Source organism: Squalius cephalus (assembly GCF_949319135.1).
Source record: "Squalius cephalus genome assembly, chromosome: 6".
Lineage (NCBI taxonomy): Eukaryota > Metazoa > Chordata > Actinopteri > Cypriniformes > Leuciscidae > Squalius > Squalius cephalus.
In genome coordinates, this window is record NC_137127.1 from 37,910,105 (window position 1) to 37,927,543 (window position 17,439).

A 17,439-nucleotide genomic window follows, 5' to 3' on the forward strand; every position below is an offset into this window, starting at 1 on the left:
TACTACTCGAACTCTATTTACACTGAATTCTGCTCTGGGGTCAAACCTACCTTTGATTTGTACTCCAGGAAAAAAAAATGTTAACTAAAGGAAACAAGATAAGAGTGTATTTTCAGCAGCAGGCCACACTTTTGAAAAGACATTTTCAATTTCACATTCATTTGGCTGACATCCAGTGCAAACTTTGTGGCTTGTCCAATTCCAGTGCTTCCCACAGGATTTTGTGAAACTGTGGTGGGTGGACCTTGGTCCCATTTTGTACTTTTTAAAGTTAAATCAATCAATCTGGTGCACTTTGAGAGTTCAAAATTAAGAGCTCCTGTTCAGTGTGCAAATTGAACAAAGAAAAAGTCTGTGCTTTGACTTGTATCTGAACTAAAGGGGACTCAAACCTCTCGTTTCAGTCTACATTACAGTAATAGTCGAGTAGTCCTACGCTACAGACCAATTAATGAATGGGAAGCACTGAAATCTATTTGTGGCGCTCAATGTTGATATTGTGGTGGGCCACCACAGATAATCAATGTATAGGAAACACTGGATTCAAGTTAAGGGCTGAAACACTCTTAAAAATCTCAAGAGCAACTTTTCTATAGAGTGCAAACAGCTAACAGAGGCGTAACAAAGTTAGAAAGGGTATAATGTGAGAAATCACAACATAAGAAAAAGTAGGCCATTCCAAGGAAAAAAAAAAGAACAAATATTATCCAAAACGAATATTGCTGTTAACACAAATCATATCACAGATGATCACTGAATGTTTTTAGTTTCAGTTGTCTAAATTACACTAATTCTACTATAATTTCTGGCTATTTGTTATTTGACAATCATCATGTTGTTAACTTAGTTTTACACAAATTTATGCTGGCTATCTTTATGCAACTATCCTTTTAATTACAGAATTATGAACTGTTTCTGAACTGTTTAATTAAGAATTAGGAAATGTTTAGGAAGAATGACTAGAATGACATCTCTTTAAAAAGTACCATGGAAATACCATGTTTTCGATCGTCTTTATTATTATTTTTGTACCATGTGAGGACAGGATTTTGGAGTTTTTACCGTAAAAAGTACCAAAGAAACCCATTCCTTTAATGTACATTATTTTAAAATAATTAAACTGCCAGGTCTATGCAGTTGGACAGCATAAAATAAATATGTACTCAGGGCTCGACAATAAGGATGGCCCGGAGCCAGCGTAAACGACGTTCGGAATTAGAACAGTAGATGGAACTGTCACTTGCCCAATCTGGCCACTGCTGCATTGTCAAGAAAGTTTATCATTTTCATCCGTTTTTAAGCCTTGCCTATATAAATATTCAAGCACAAGACAAAAAAGAGTAGTAAATTCGGTACTCGCTGTTTGAGAAGTTGTGTGCGCGCAACACACATCCGAAGTGAATGAATGAATGAGGCATTTATATAGTGCTATGTACTACTGTTCACCCAAAATGCTTTACAATCATATCAGGGGATCTCTCCTCAACCACCACCAGTGTGCAGCATCCACTTGGATGATGCGACGGCAGCCGCAGTACAACGCATCACACACCAGCTACAGGTGGATAGGAGAGAGAGTGATAGAGCCAATTCAGTGGATGGGGATTATTAAGAGGCCATGATTGGCAAGGGCCAATGGGTGGAATGTGGCCAGGGCACCGGGGTTACACCCCTACTCTTTCTTGAGAAGTGCCATGGAATTTATAATGACCACAGAGAGTCAGGACCTTGGTTTTACATCTCATCCGAAGGACGAGTGTGTGCCCAGAAAGCCACGTCTCAGACAGCACACAAATACTGAATTAAGCTCTTTCACGTGTTTTTAATGGACACATTCACACAAAATTGTCAAAATGCCCATATTGACGAGTATCCTCGTAAACATAGTCGGTAATGTCTTCAGTGAAAAGTAAACAGTTAAGAAATAAAACGCATGTGTTAGGGCCGGTTCACACAGAATGTGTTTATGCTGTTAAAAGCACGAGATGCAGGTCCATGGAATAAAAACCCAAGGACTTGAGCGCAACGTTTTTAGAATGCTGTGTCATGCACACGACTGCAAAAGACGCGAGACGTGAGCGCAACAGTTAAAGACGTCTGTCTATAGCGTGTTTACTTTGTTAAACAATGGAAAAGTAGAGCAGTAGAATGGAAAAACAGTATGGATCCGTGCATTAGGTCTTAAAGTGACAACAGTCTAATAGTCCTGCTGCCGCCTATGTTTTTAATGTTAATCAAACAAAAAGACAAAGAAAAAAGTCGCTCACTGCTCTTGACTCAATAGCTTTTGTAACTTTAATAAGGATTGATCTATATTAAACTTCTAACCACCAACAGTCTCATGTTTCCAGATCTCAACAACTATGGCATTGCTGTCCAGGAGTAATTAGCTTTTGAAGTGGATTTACTTAATGTAAAGTTAACGAAAGTTATCATGAGGATTGTAATGTTTAAAGCAGATGTCTTAACAAATGTCAGTAGACTGGGAAGATTTTAAAACGAGCCGTCCATTCATAAATACGCAAGATCGCTGTGAAAATACAGACTGAAAGTCAAAAGACAACAAGCGCAGCGCTGAAAAAGGGGCGGGGCTACATAAGGTCTATAGCCTACAACTTTTCTTGCTTGATTGAGCTCAACAATGAAATCTGTTTGTGCTTAAATGTATTTGGGAATTAAAAAAAATATAACAATGATAATAAAGTAGACCTATGTGATCACCTGTAAAGAAGGTTTGATTATGGTGGCGACAGCCGTGAAGTGCGTACCTAATGCTTTAGTAAGGACATGCAACTTATTTGTTACTTTTTTTTTTGGGGGGGGGGGGGGGGGGGGGGGGAATTCCTCCTTGAAAAGAAAAAAAAAAAGCCACAGAAAAGGGAAGAGGAAGTTATATTGAAGTCCCCTGTTTTCAAGGAAGTCCAAAAATGCAGGACAAAATTCCACAATCCAACTAAACAAATTATTTGAGAAAAATAAGTGAGGAGGCCATAGCAGGGCTGAGTGACAGCACAAAAGAAAAAAAGATTATTAGGATGAACAAAACAGTAACATGTATTTATGTATAGTTTTATACAAAGAGCCTAAGCGCCAGTACTTTTTGTATTCAAAAACATGATAAGCTGTGGAATGGAAGAAAACCCAAAGTCTCGAGACATGTTTTTTAAAAGAAGAACTTCTATTCACTTCACGTCTTTCTAAACATGCAGCTCTCTTGTGTGAGATGCGAGTGCAATGGTCAAAGATGATACACAAAGCAATAATCAGAACCTGAGATTATCAGTGACACTGGACACATGGTTTGTACGCTCTTGAATAGAAATCATTCTAAAAATAGAATCCCCAGTCGCACGTCACTTATCGCTGCCATGGTTGTTTAGGACAAAAACTCTGATTAGCGCGGAAAAAACATCTTTCATCTTGTGTCACAGTGCGCCTGGTTAGGACACTGTGTAACCAATCACTAGTTGTTCATTTGATAATAATTTACAATTCCCACATGTATAGTAGGCTACTTCAAGAGGCCTGTTTCAAACACTTGCTAAACAATAATCAACTAAATGTTTACAATTTAACTTGACACGTGATCAATTCTGTTAAATAATATTTTATGAGAGTTCAGAGAATACAGAGGAACATCACGATTGTGGATGCCAGGCTTTAAACTGAATACTTATAGCCTATATGTTCATATATAAAAGAAATCTCCCAGACAGTGCTTATCGTCCTTTTCAGGTGAACTTCCCCTTTAAGGTTTTTCTTTCTTAAATTACCTTTTGCATTTACTAGTTAATTTTTACTAGTATAATACTAGAAAAATATATTTTTTAAAACACGTAGGCCTTGGCTAAATATTTGTTTTATATCGCCTGACAGGTGAATAATCTACATCCAATTGGTCAGAAAACAAATAATAGCACATCGCTCCTCAAGCTTCATGATTTTTCATTTCATGACATTTCTTTTATCTTTTCTTTTTTTATCACTGATGCCTATAGCATACCTTGGGTCTGTGTATTTTTGCGTCTATTCGTTTTTTCCTTTTTTAACCTATAATTGAAAAACGAAAAATGGTTGTATTTTTAAAACGCAAAGGTGAACACCAAAATTTGAATTTGAACTGTACACACCAAATGCTGCGCAAAAAAATAAATATTGACGTATTTTCAGATTTTTGTTTATGACTTTTTGCCCCTTTATTAAACATTTAAAATATTCACAAATTAATATGGAAAAAATTTCGATTTTACTGGTTTTCTAAGGCCAAATTAGAACCCGGAAATGACATGTTTCTCGCAGTGCTGAATGAGAAGAGCCACATGTCTCTGGAACAGAGTGGTGATTTAGGCTAATGATAGTAAATGTGTCTGAAAAAAATAACGAGGCATTTTAATTGTTTATTAATAAACTAGTGTTTTCTAAATCACTGTCGGCTGCAAACATATCTCCATCTCCGCTGTAAAGCGGATGCGCCTTTAGAGAGAAATGCACCTTTCATACGGATTACATAATCAAATGGTGTTTGCTTTCGATTCAGATTTGTTCGTTTACAAGTGGACATTTCAAGCTTTATATAGGTAGGGTAGGCTATATTTAGTTTCAGTTCATTTTTGAGACGTGCTCCAGTTCAATGAGATGATGAAAGCGCTTCTGATTGTTTTCTTTTATTTTACAAAAGCACAACGTTTTCTTGTTATTGTGAGTTTACACAAATAAAAGTAGTTGCGAATTATGTATTATTCTTTTCTGTATGACCAGAAATGATAAAGTATTTTAAGTTGTTTACACTGTTGATAGGAAAGCACCGGCGCCTCCGTGCCATGCAGTGCGTGCTCCACACTCCGCACAAACCCTTGGATATGTGTCAAAATCTTGTGTTTATGTGATAATCTAAGCCCTGTATTATTATTGTCTGACCTACTGACATTTGACGAATTGCTTTGTTCCTTTTTTGGAAAAAAAAGCGTCTTCGAATATGTAGCCTAAATGTAATAGCCTAACAATAATAATAATAATAATAATTATTATTATTATTATTTGCGTTTATAACTATAAATGAGTTCACTTAAGACAGTAATATGTTTATCATAAAATTATTTTTGAATGTGTTATGTTTATATAACCTAACCTTTTACAAGTTTTGGAAATGTGTTTGTGTTATATTTCTTTTTTTATATGTGAAGTCTTTTTTTGCTTATTCTATTATACTGAGCTTTTTCCTCCCAAAAAATTTACTTTAAAGATAGCCTACAAGTAAATGTCGTTTTTTTAGAAAATTCAAGAAATTATCCATTAAAAAAATGGTTGAATCAGCCAGCACAGACTGGGGGAAGGGCCACAAATCCGTGAGTACAAACCCGTGGGAATGGATTGCGAAAGCGTGGGCACGGTTTATGAATTTGTGGGTACAGATTGCAAAAACGGAAGGCACGGTTTACAAATCTGAGAGCGCGGATTAGGAACTCGTGGGTACGGTTTATTAATCCGTGGGCACGATTTGTTAAACCGAGGGAACAGTTTAAGAATTTGTGAGTATAATATAGGCTATGTGACTTTGACTACAAGATGCGTCAAAATCAATCAAAACCCACAGCCAATCAGAACAGCGTATGGGCGGAGTCTCGCGGCAAGTGCACAGCACCAGAGAGTAATCGTGACGGCACTCGCAAGAAAATGGATAAGTAGCCTAGGCTACATAATCAAATTCACAAATATTACACCATTTGAACATTATTAAAAGTACATAGGCTACTGGGTTACTAAAACAATCTTTGTCAAAGAATACACTTGTTTATTAACAGTTTGAACGTTCTTGTTTTCATTTGTTTAATTTGAAGATCTGAGGTGAATTATCCATTGTTGCTTTTACAGCTACAAAGCTGGCAGCACTAAATGATATTCAGTCACATTACACAGCACATAAACAGTACCTGAGATTATCATTGGCACACTTTGTGTTTGTTGTTCCAGCGCGACATCGCAGAAAAATAGAAATCGTTTCTAAAATAGAATCGCCGTGTGTTGCCGTTGCTGGTTAGGACAAAAACTCTGATTAACATGGAAAAGATACATTTTGTCGCGTGTAGTTAGGACATGGTGTTAAGCTAGTCCAAGACTAAAATGCATGTTTTAACTGAAAGCAACTTGCACTGAGAGATATCTTAAATTAAGTCAGATAGAGACTTGAGATCTTTTGTCTCAAGATGCACACCAGTAATGTTTTTTTTTTCTTTTTTTCAAAGGCACGTTAATAAAAGCTACTTACATACACGTCCTAATTGAACTAAGGCCTAATCTTGGCTTAGTCTAAGCCCTGTCTGTGAAACAGGCCATTGTGTTCCAGTTAATTTGGTTTACCACTCTACAAGGCAGGACCATCCTATGGTCGTAAGTTGATGACCGGTTATTTGGCAGCAAAAGGAATTTGAGCCGCAGAAAGTCGTGTTGGACGAGCCCTCTGCACAATAATTCGACCATACCATGATATGCGCAAATAAAATGCAGAAATCAAATTTCGCATTTTTGTAAAATGGAAAAAAAGTTGTATGTAAATTATTTGTTTTTCAATTTAATAAGCATTGTATATAAGGAAAATAAGTTTGTATGTGAATATTTTTTCACCAGTCTAAAAACGAATAAAGAAGAAAGCGTGTTTTTGGTTTTTCAATTACGAGTTAAAAAAGGAAAAAGGAATGGACACAAAAGTACATGGACCAACTTGTTTATCATGGATAATATTTGGGTTCAGGGCTTTCTTCAAATTCCTCACCTTAAGTATAAGCAATGGTAACAGTGATACTTGGTAAACACCAATAATAAAGCAACTTTAAGAAACAGTCTGAAAGTTTTTAGGGCTAGGACTTGAAGGGAGTCCTGTGGAATACAGATATCTGAAAATGAAAAATGTTTAGTGCTTTTTTCTATACAATTAAAGTCAGTGAGGTTGCACCCCATTAAAACCACTGCATGGTCAAAAAAGCCGAAACATTTTTCTAAATACATTTTTTTGTTTTCCACAGGAAAAAAAGAAAGTAATCCAGGTTTGGATCAACATGAGGGTGTGTAAATAATGAAAGAAATGTAATTTTTGTATGAACTATCCCTTTAATAACTGACAAGAAACTCTGTTAACACCATGGGCCCTATCTTACACCCGGCGCAATGCAGCGCCAAGTGTAATGCAAGTGTTGTTTGCTAGTTTCAGTCCGACGCAGTTATCATTTTCACGTCCTGTGCCATGTTGTTTAAATGGCAAATACATTTGCGCCCATTTGTGCGTGCTGGTCTGAAAACGAGGTGTGTTCTGGCGCATTGTTGGCACGTTGCTATTTTGAGGCAACAGAAATAGACTGCGCCATTGACCAACTGAAACCTGGTCTAAAGTCAATGGTGCAATATATATATTTTTTTGTTATTTAAAGAGCGCATTAGTAATGTGCGCCTGGGTCCACAATGCGCGTATCTGCTTATTCAACACACAGGGACGCACAGCAGCACACAAACATGCAAAATATTTAAAATAAAAGGATTAGGCTACAATGTGAAAGATTACTATTGTGTAAATAAAGATAAGGTGGAATCCGACTTGTCCCGAAGATGGTCTGTTTGCGCACTTTTACCTCGCGCATGAGCAGTTCTGTTTGCGCTCTGGAGACGGCTTCGGTCTTTCCACTATCAAATTCCGTCATGTAAATAGCGAATCTGCCATGGCGCAAGCTCAACTGGCATTTAAAGGGAATGGGAGATGAGACTCCGATTGGTTTAACGCATATAAATCCCAAAACACACCCATTAGCCTACTCATTATGAGAATAGGGACAACCCTTTTAGACCATGCGCCTGGCGTTAAACTAGCAAGAGTGGATTCGGACACGCCCTAAGTGTCGTGCGCCCTGCGCTTTAGACCATGCGCTTAGATCGTTAAAATAGGGCCCCATGTTTGTTACTTTATAGTGGGAGGGGCTGAATCTCATACCAAGGGTCAAAAAGCAAGGAGATCAGTGATCTGAACGCATAAGAATGCAAGGCCATAAAGCAAGAGATAGGCTATATTAAAAACTATATTTGCATCTTTCCTCATACTTTCATTTCAAAAACAATAGTGTTTTGGGGCTAGAGACAAACAACAAAGAAGGAAACATCCCTTAAAATGTAAATTCCATGAAATCATAGCACGTACTGTAGTCAGGTCTATTTTGGTCGCAAGCTTCACCACAGTGAGTAACACAGGCCGGAGTGGGCCGTTGGTGTGGACATGTCTCTGCACTCAGCAGAACTCAAATGGCTGTCAGGCTATCGTGTGACTCCTCTATTGAACTTCCCCCGCCACTAAATGAGCTCATTCTTCAGAAAAAGCAAGGCCCTGCTGATGAAAACAGCCTTACCCACAATACAACAAGGAACACACAACACTTGCTCTTTCTCCTGGGGTTGCCTTAAAACAAAAACTAGCTGATTACAAAAACTCACAGACATAGTTCACCCCTAAAATGTCATTATTTATTTATAATCATGTTGTTTTAAACTGATATTCCTTTCATTCTTCTGTGGAGCACTTTGTGAAGATTATCCTGGGCAAGCACATGAGCACTGATGTTGTCAAGCACCATGTATTAAGTTATTAGTCACTGATAATTGGGCTGTTAAACAGATAGCCTAGTTCACACAAAAATGAAAATTCTGTCATCATCATTTACTCACCCTCATTTCATTCCAAACCTGTAATACTTTGTCTTTCTTTTGTGGGACACAGAAGAACAACTTGTGACGATGTGAGGATGAGTAAACGATGACATAATTTTTATTTTTGTGTGAACTGTCTCTTCAACTTTTGTACCTGGATCAGAATTGCTGAGTCAGTTTGTTAAAGTCCTCATGAAATCAAAATTGACCCTATTTACTTTGTTAGTGCAAATCACTAGTCTTGTGGTGAACAGTTAATCCGTGCAAACAAAAAAAATTGTTTGTCATGGTAATCCAGTGTTTCCCATACATTGATTTATTTGTGGTGGCCCACCACAACATCAACATTTACCCCCACAAATAGATTTCAGTGCTTCCCATTCTTTAACTGGACTGTAGTGGCCCGAACATATATTTAAACCTCTCATAATAACATAAAAGCTCTTTAAATGTCATGATTTGCGCCATTGCTGTCAAACAAACTAAAACCGAAAGGGCGATATGGCTTTGTGTCCTTATCAAAAGACTGTCTGTTTGCGCTGCGCAAAGAGAAGTGCGCACTTCACTCACGTGATCAGCTTCACATTGAGTTTAGCGTGCATTTGGGAACGTAGTGGGCATCGGTTACGCATTATTTTCACATTGGATAGTTGTACCTGAAAGTGCTCATTTGTCGCTTGAATTCTGCAATCTCTTGAGATGCAGACATGTAAGAGGCTGAAAATTAGCAGGGCTGGACCCGAATATTCGAATATTCATTCTGTGGGTTGGTATTCGATTTGAAAATTTGACATTCGAATATATGTTGTTGTTGGTTTTTTTTGCACACCTGGGATCCCCCGCGAAACAGTTCTCATTCGCGCTTGAATAAGGCCGGCGACACACTGGCTGCGTGGCGTGTCCGTTTTTATTTCGGCTCCCATGTTAACAGGTTGGAGTTTGCACACTGCCCGCGTGAGACGCATCTCAGGTGCGGCTCGAGCCACGCGGAAAAAAAGCGTGCATGCTAGAAATAGAACCGACGCTTAAGTGTTCCAGCAACGGGAGTGTTCTCTGGCTAGAGCGCAGAACAGCGGAGTTTGTATGGACCAAAGTGCATGCCTGAGCTTGTGTTTTGGGTTAAGCTGCATTGCTTTGACATTGTGGAAAATAGAATAATAGAAACAAAATGTATTAGCATTTTTACCCGTTATTATCAATCTAAATTAATCTCGTTTTTAATTTAACTTAATTTCGTTTTTCTTTATTTAAATTTTGTTTTTCTTTATTTAAATTTTATTTTTTCTTTATTTAAATTTCTTTTTTCTTTTTTTAAATTTCGTTTTTTCTTTATTTAAATTTCGTTTTTTCTTTACTTAAATGTCATTTTTCTTTATTTAGCCTAAATCTACCCTTTACTGTGTTAGTAATTTGTTAGTCAGAAAAATATTAGACTACCTTAAAAGTATTGCTTAATTTAACAGACCTGTGTGTGTGCGTTTTATATCACTAGTGCAGTGACCGTTCTCGGAGCATATAAGCCCTGCCCGCGTGAGGTGCGCCGCTTCCCGCTCGCGCTGTTCTGTAGTTTTACTAAAAGTTTATTAATTCTGAATGTGTTGCGTCTCGCGTGTCCATCTATATTGCACCAAATGCGACACTGCACTCCCTTGTGAAGTCGATTGGATGAACGGTTCTCGAAATAATCAAAATGCAAACGGACATACAGACACATAGAGATTCCTGCCTTTATTAGAGAGAAGAATATGTTCAGCACCCTCTCTCCGAAGCTTAGAATATTCGATGTTCATTACTACCGAAGCTTCGAAGCTCAAAAAATGGTATTCGGACCAGCCCTAAAAATTAGCTGAACATATAGCCTAGGCAACTAGTTTAACTAGTTAGACTTATCCTACATTTTAAAACCTTTATTTGAATATGACAACATTTTTATTTTAAAAACTTTGAATATGGCAACATTTTTATTTTAAAACCTTTATGCAAATTCTACAATATTTCTTAAATCACTGACAGAGAACCCTTCCCCATCAACCAATCACTGTGGTCATGGTTAGCAAGCGTGTTGACACCATCCATAGCAACGAGGTCAACCCCGCTCTCTCTTAGCTTATAAGACTTCTCTCTATTCCTTAGTAAAAGTTGGTCTCAGCAGCTTTGTGAACAGGTTTTAAGAGAAAACTCTTAACGAAGACCTTTGATTGCTATTTAGGAGAACTCTTAGTGGTAAGATAAAATGTTTTATGATACAGCCCCAGACTTATAAATCTGATGGCTTTTCTGATCGCTTCCATAGTAGGGAAAAAATAACAATGGAGGTCAATGGGGCCCATCAACTGTTTGGTTACCAACATTCTTCAAAATACCTTCTTGTGTGCTCAGCAGAAGAAAGAAATTAATTTAATTTAACTTGAGGGTGAGTAAATTACTTCCATTTCGGGGGGTGATGTATCCCTCGCTTTCATTACGAAAAAAAATAAAAATAAAAAATAAATAAATAAAATAGGATATTCTTCAAATATTCAACGTTTGTGTCAAAGTGTCATTTGGTTATGGTATGACTTGAATTGCATAAGATTTTCCTTTTAGGGTGGTCTATTGCTTTATTTCTTCTGTCGAAATAATCATTATCATAGTCTTTCGTTTTATTTTGACAAGACAAACAGCCCTCACTTTAATCAGATCTTAAAAGTATCTGGTAAAGCACTATGGGTAATATTAGCAACACCCCACATGAGTTTTTCTCATGCATAGTGAATGAGTCTATTTTTATTTAACACTTGACCTATTCCACTGCAGATGCATGCTGCCTCAAAACAACCTCAATTAGCACTTTTAAAAAGTTTCATGCCTTCTTGTTTATCTCAGGAACTCTATTATCTTCTCTCCTTATTTTGTTTTATTTATTTATTTCCATTTTATGTACAATTTATATCTTAAGTAGCCTAAATCACGTTGTCAACACTTTGACTTTCTCTAAACTCGGTGCAGACTTGTTTGGATCTATTTGGTCAACAACATGTGTGTGTGTGTGTGTGTTGTTAAAGACTAAAGGTTAAACTGCTGGAACAGTTGCTCTCTACTGAAACTTATTTACATATAGCAATGTGTACTTAAAGTTATAGCCTACTTGTCTAAAGTAGTCTGTAAAATGCACAATTCAAACAGTTACAAAATCATTAGCAACTGATTCATATTCACATATCTATCGACCATCTAACTTATCTCTCTCTATCTCTCAAAATGTACACAAATCCATTTCTCTTCCTTAAAGTTTATCCAACTTACTTCATTGGAGATTTTACTTATTCTATGACGTAGAGGACCAGATCATTCTATTTATCATTAATAATTAAAGCAAGAGATAAATGAGCTTAAATTCCTATTTTACTGGTTACAAGAGTTAGAACGAACCTCAGTTGACTAGGCTGTGTGTCAAATTCTAGTGAGCTGTCTACCAAGACACACGAATGATAGGCTACCTATAATTCAAATCGAATTAAAAAAACGTTCGTATTATCACAGGCACAATCGAGAATTCCCAAATCGCCTATGAAGCCAAAAATGCTGTCTATGTAAGCAACTCACTAGGATTTGACACACAACGATGCGATCATCCGTTTTTGTTTGATTGTGTTCCATAAATAACCCGAGTTAGTTTACGATCAACAGTAAGAAAAAAACCCACTCCGATTAAAAAAAGACTCACCTTTCACACGAAGTAACAGTAGATATAATCCAGGTCTTCTCCGATCATTTTACACACTTCAACTGAACTCACAGCATGTATATGTGTGTGTCTCATACTGCTGCCATCTTGTCCACAGCACCATCACCCACATTTTACACCTCAAAAATCTCACCAATACACGCGATCCACGACACAGAACCGAGTCCGGGGCATTTCGGTGATGCTCGAGCTCTGGTTTTGGTGGTATGGGCGGTGGAGCCCATGTTGTGTGCGGGGAAGAGCAGCACTGACAGTCGATATCATGTCCCTCCACACTCACTCACTCTCAGCTGCGCGAGGAATGTTTGCTGCTTATGTCACTGCGTCAGGCCAAACTAATCGAGCGAGGAAAGAAACAAAACACTCGATGTAGAAAAAATGAAAACACCACTGTAACCTTAGTTACGGCGATTCACAATACATATTTTACAGGTTGTTGTTGCTAATGTCAAAATATAATACATAAGATCTCCTTAAAACAGCCTAATTATGATGCTTTTAGAGTCAATCTGATCTGATCTACACTTCTATAAAAGAAGGGTGCTTAAATATGGATGTGCACTTGTAGTGTACTTCAATTATTTTTCTTCTTATTATTATTTTTTAAATGATAGGCCTACTTGCAGATAATATAATACAATAGAAGCTTAACCGAACTGCTGGACGCGCTAACAAACCTCATTGGTTCTTGCGGAAGCTCAAACGTGCAGCGTAACACGCAAGAATAAAATAAACCGTAAAAAAAAGTTAACATGCTTGAGCTTCCATTTACTACAACTGATGTGTGCGTTGATGAATGTTTATGTGAATAAAAACTTTTAAAACTGGTCATTGTATAAAGTGATTGAGTCTCTTCAGAAATTCATATGGATTAGTTTTACAATCTCTTTATTAAATTTTTGAAGCGTCAAAGTGGTAGTTGCGTAGCTGTCAACGGAGGAATTGAAAGCTCTCAGATTTCACCAAAAAGATCCTCATTTGTAACGTGTAGAATGACATGAGGGTTAATTAATGACAGAATTCATTAGGGAACTATCCCTTTAAATGCAATTAATGATAGTAGGCCGATCCTTTTATTCACAATTAAGTACACTTTTAAAAAGTGAAAGTCAAATTAAAAGTTTTATAATAAAGTACATTGTTTTAATAATCTTTTGTCATGCTTCAAAAACGTTCACTTAATTTGATGTGTTGGCTAATACTAAAGCATATAAAGTATCTGATTAACTATTATTTTATTTGACACATTTTAAAGTTAATATATTTTAAATGTATAAATTTAGACATTATCATCACAAATGTGTAATTATATATATATATATATATATATATATATATATATATATATATATATATATATATATATATTAAATACATCACACAATTTTCAATAGAAATGACATTATATATAGTATATTTTAACATGCTTGTCAGTACATTCGGCAGTACACCGTATTTCAAAGAAATAATATTTCCATGAAGATTATAAAATTACAAATAAAGATGAACTTAAGTCCTATTTAAGTGGTTAAAAAAGCACTCAAGTTTGACTAATTGTATTTAATATAAATTTAAACTATAATACGTTTTTATTTAATTGTAAATAACATGCAGTTAAGTGTCTGAAAACATTACATTCAGTTTGCACTTAAAGTAGGCCTATATTATTTCTGCAGTGATTAGCTACTTTCTTTTTTAAAGTATGTTAAAGTGTTATCCTTTGTCACAAGGGTATTTATGACAGCAATGGCTAATATCAAGTTTCCACAAAAAGTTTCTAATATTTATAAATGTGTATTTATTTATTTATTTATTTTTATTTATTTTTTATTTGGTAATAAAATATGACTGCAAAATATTAACATTTCAATAAAATGCTTTTTTGAAGCATGTTGAATACAGACAATAAATTAATACTTTAAATTATACTATCCTGAGCTGTGACATAAAAGGCAGCAGTCAATTCATTGTGCACAGGCTATTGTGCACAATGAATATTGTACAGTGTCTATTGTACAGTGAATTTTTCAGTCTATGGGAGATTTTGAAATTATAATCTTAAAAAAACAAAACAAAAACACTGTAACCTACGTTAAGTAGTTCAAGCTGAATTAAGCTTATGCCTTGTCTGCCTGAATGCTTGTTTGTCGTCTCAAAATGACAGCCGCCCACTGCAGAGAGGCTGTTTGAATGATTGTTAATCACCTAAAATTATGAATCACACTGGATAGTGTTTTCATGCTTTCACCAAAGACACTAATTGGTTTAAACCTGTTGCTGACAGAGTATTTGTATGTAGGCCTATAAAGCAGCTGAAAAGAAACAGAACAGCTGCAACTCGTGTATAAGGATACTTCAATTTGCTTTTAGTATCAGTGAGATGACATAAGCTGCTTCTTCAGTGTGTGTGTGTGTGTGTGTGTGTGTGTGTGTGTGTGTGTGTGTAAGAACAGTTTGGCCAGTCATGTTTGATCAGCTGGCTACGGGGTAATCTTTCCCTCCTATAGTGCTGGCTTGTCTCTGGTAACAGGATGTAACATGGGGAATGGAGGTGGTCTCTGAATCACTCGGTTGAAATTGTGCCATATGCATTGAATTAATTGTTTATATTAAATAATTATAATTAACCGTCATAATCCTGGTTTCACAGACAGGTCTTAAAGGGGACATATCATGCTAAATGCACTTTTTTAGCCCTTAAATGCATTTTGTTGTATATTTGGAGTGTTTAGAAGTACAGAAAAGATGAAATTATTCTCTTCAGGTGCTTCGTTGATATCTTTATATTCTGTTTTGGTCATATTTTTCAACCTGTTCCGATTTTTCTGTTATCTATGACGTTTTGTGAACTATCACGTCACAGTATTTGCAGCGGAACTGCCAAATAAGGACATTGACTTCCGGCCCAACACTTCGAGCGATCCGCCATTATTATTTCTCGCTGCAATTTTGTAGTCCAAGCTAAAGGATGCAGAAGTTACGAGAGGGTAAGTTAAAATGATCGGTTGTTGGATGTAGTAACCCACACGCTTCATTACACCGTCTAATGTAGATGAACTGCCGCGCTTGTGGCGCATGTTTAACTGAAAGAACGAGCAGAGAGAGAGAGACCCGGTCTCGCGCGCGCTCGCACTCTCTCTCGGAGCCCGGCGAAAGTGTAAACAAGACATCACCGTCTCCAAACTAGACGCTGTCTTGCTCTCTCTCCCTCGCACATATTAATCAAAATAAATCGACATGGTGGTAAAAGGTCGGAAGACCAAAGTTTCATGTATAAATACAGTAACACACCATTGCGATACATCCATATGAAGACGTTGTTCTGCAGGTTCGTCGTCTTCATTTTCATCTCGCTCCGGCTCCGACTCTGGCTCGAACATCTAAGGCTGGCTGGACAAGTCTTCCGTTGTTGACATTTTGTTAATAACGTGTGAATAAAAAGTTTCTGTGCCGCTAGATAATCCTATCTCTGCTATCAGACTACAAAAATGGCCGAACGGGGTGGAGTTGAACCTCTGCAAACTGGAGAGGGGGCGGGGTATGAAGTGTCTCAATTGTATTTAAAGAGACCGCACCAAAACGAGTTGATCTCAGAAGCACCTCAGAAAAGGGGTAAAAAAGGGGCCCGTGGAGCTATAATAATGAGGAATTCAGACCCAAGCATTGCAGTTCCGCTTTATATAGACCACAAATGTATGATTTATATGTAAAAAGGAACAATTTAAAAGCATGATATGTCTCCTTTAAACCAGGATTAGGCATTAGTTAAATTAAGATATTTAAGTAGCTTTCATAAACGTAATATAGCCTACAACATATATCTTCATTTTTATAATTAGAGTTAAAACAATATTACAATAATAATATCAATAGGCCCTATAGGCTACTCCCCGTATTAAAATAAAACCAAATAAAATTAAACAATTTTACCAAAAAAAAAAGATTCAATATTTTATCTGTTAACCTCTTCTAAACGGTCCCAACGTCAGAAAACCATGAACATGCGAATGTGTGGGGAATTATTGAAATATTAAGTCGAGCGTTCGGCTGACAAAAAAAAAAAACGTTTGGGAACCTCTGGTCTAATTGAAGCTGAGGAAAGGAGCGTGTAAGCTCCAAAAGAACAAGCAAGCGCTCAGAGATCTGTGTTGCTTGTAGACAGAGAAAATGGCCTGTCGATCGCCCCCTGGAGGAGAAAGAAAGAATGACGGGGCTGAGCTGTCCTTTGCCACAGCAAGAGCCATAGGCAAGAGCAGACAGAAGCCAGAGAAAAAGCTAAATCCAAGAAAATAAATATAGGATAAAGGAACAACCATGGGAGTCGAGCCATGAGGTGTATTAGTGAGGATAAAGAAAAAGCAAAAGCTTACAGCACCTGGTATTCCCAGGCGGTCTCCCATCCAAGTACTAACCAGGCCCGACCCTGCTTAGCTTCCGAGATCGGACGAGATCGGGCGTGTTCAGGGTGGTATGGCCGTAAGCGAAAATCTCAGCTGAGAGAGAGCTATTTAAAGAAGGAACACTGGGGCTCTGCCCGCATTTACATACGTTCCGTTCCGGCTTACTGAACATAAATGTATTAAGAAAAAGACATTGAGTTATTTAATTAATATTATTTTAGCCTCAAATACAGTTTTCTTTAAATATAGTCCATTCTTTTAAAGATTTGAAGTACACTATAAGGCCAAATTGTATACAGTTAAGCAAAACAATGTTTCACAAGGGTTACAAAATGGGTGTTTTGTTTAGTTTCGCATAGATATTTATTTATTGTGTTTTTTTATTATTATTATTATTTTTTTTTTTTTTTTTATTCTGTAACATTGACATACATTTTTGTCACAGTGCTTGCAAGGCAGCACTGTAGCCTATTGCTATTCACACATTCTCTTAACTCTTGAGCTTCTGCAACTAGCAAAACTAATAGTCACAGGATTCTAGTTCACTATTTAGCCTCATGCTATTAACCTTGGGCCTATAGGCTACCATGAAGCCGGATTAGGTGGCTAGCCAGCTATGTTTCAGCTTAG

At 36.9% G+C, this 17,439-nt stretch overlaps 1 protein-coding gene across 1 annotated transcript in view; it reads right to left on the reverse strand.

The window, feature by feature from the left end:
• hipk3b (homeodomain interacting protein kinase 3b) overlaps nt 1-12,723 on the reverse strand; it is a 75,894-nt gene extending 63,171 nt beyond the window's left edge. The window contains exon 1 of the mRNA XM_079874252.1: nt 12,389-12,723. The gene's annotated coding sequence lies outside the window, so the exon portion shown is untranslated. The remainder of the gene's footprint in view (nt 1-12,388) is intronic.
• Nucleotides 12,724-17,439: the final 4,716 nt, after the last annotated feature.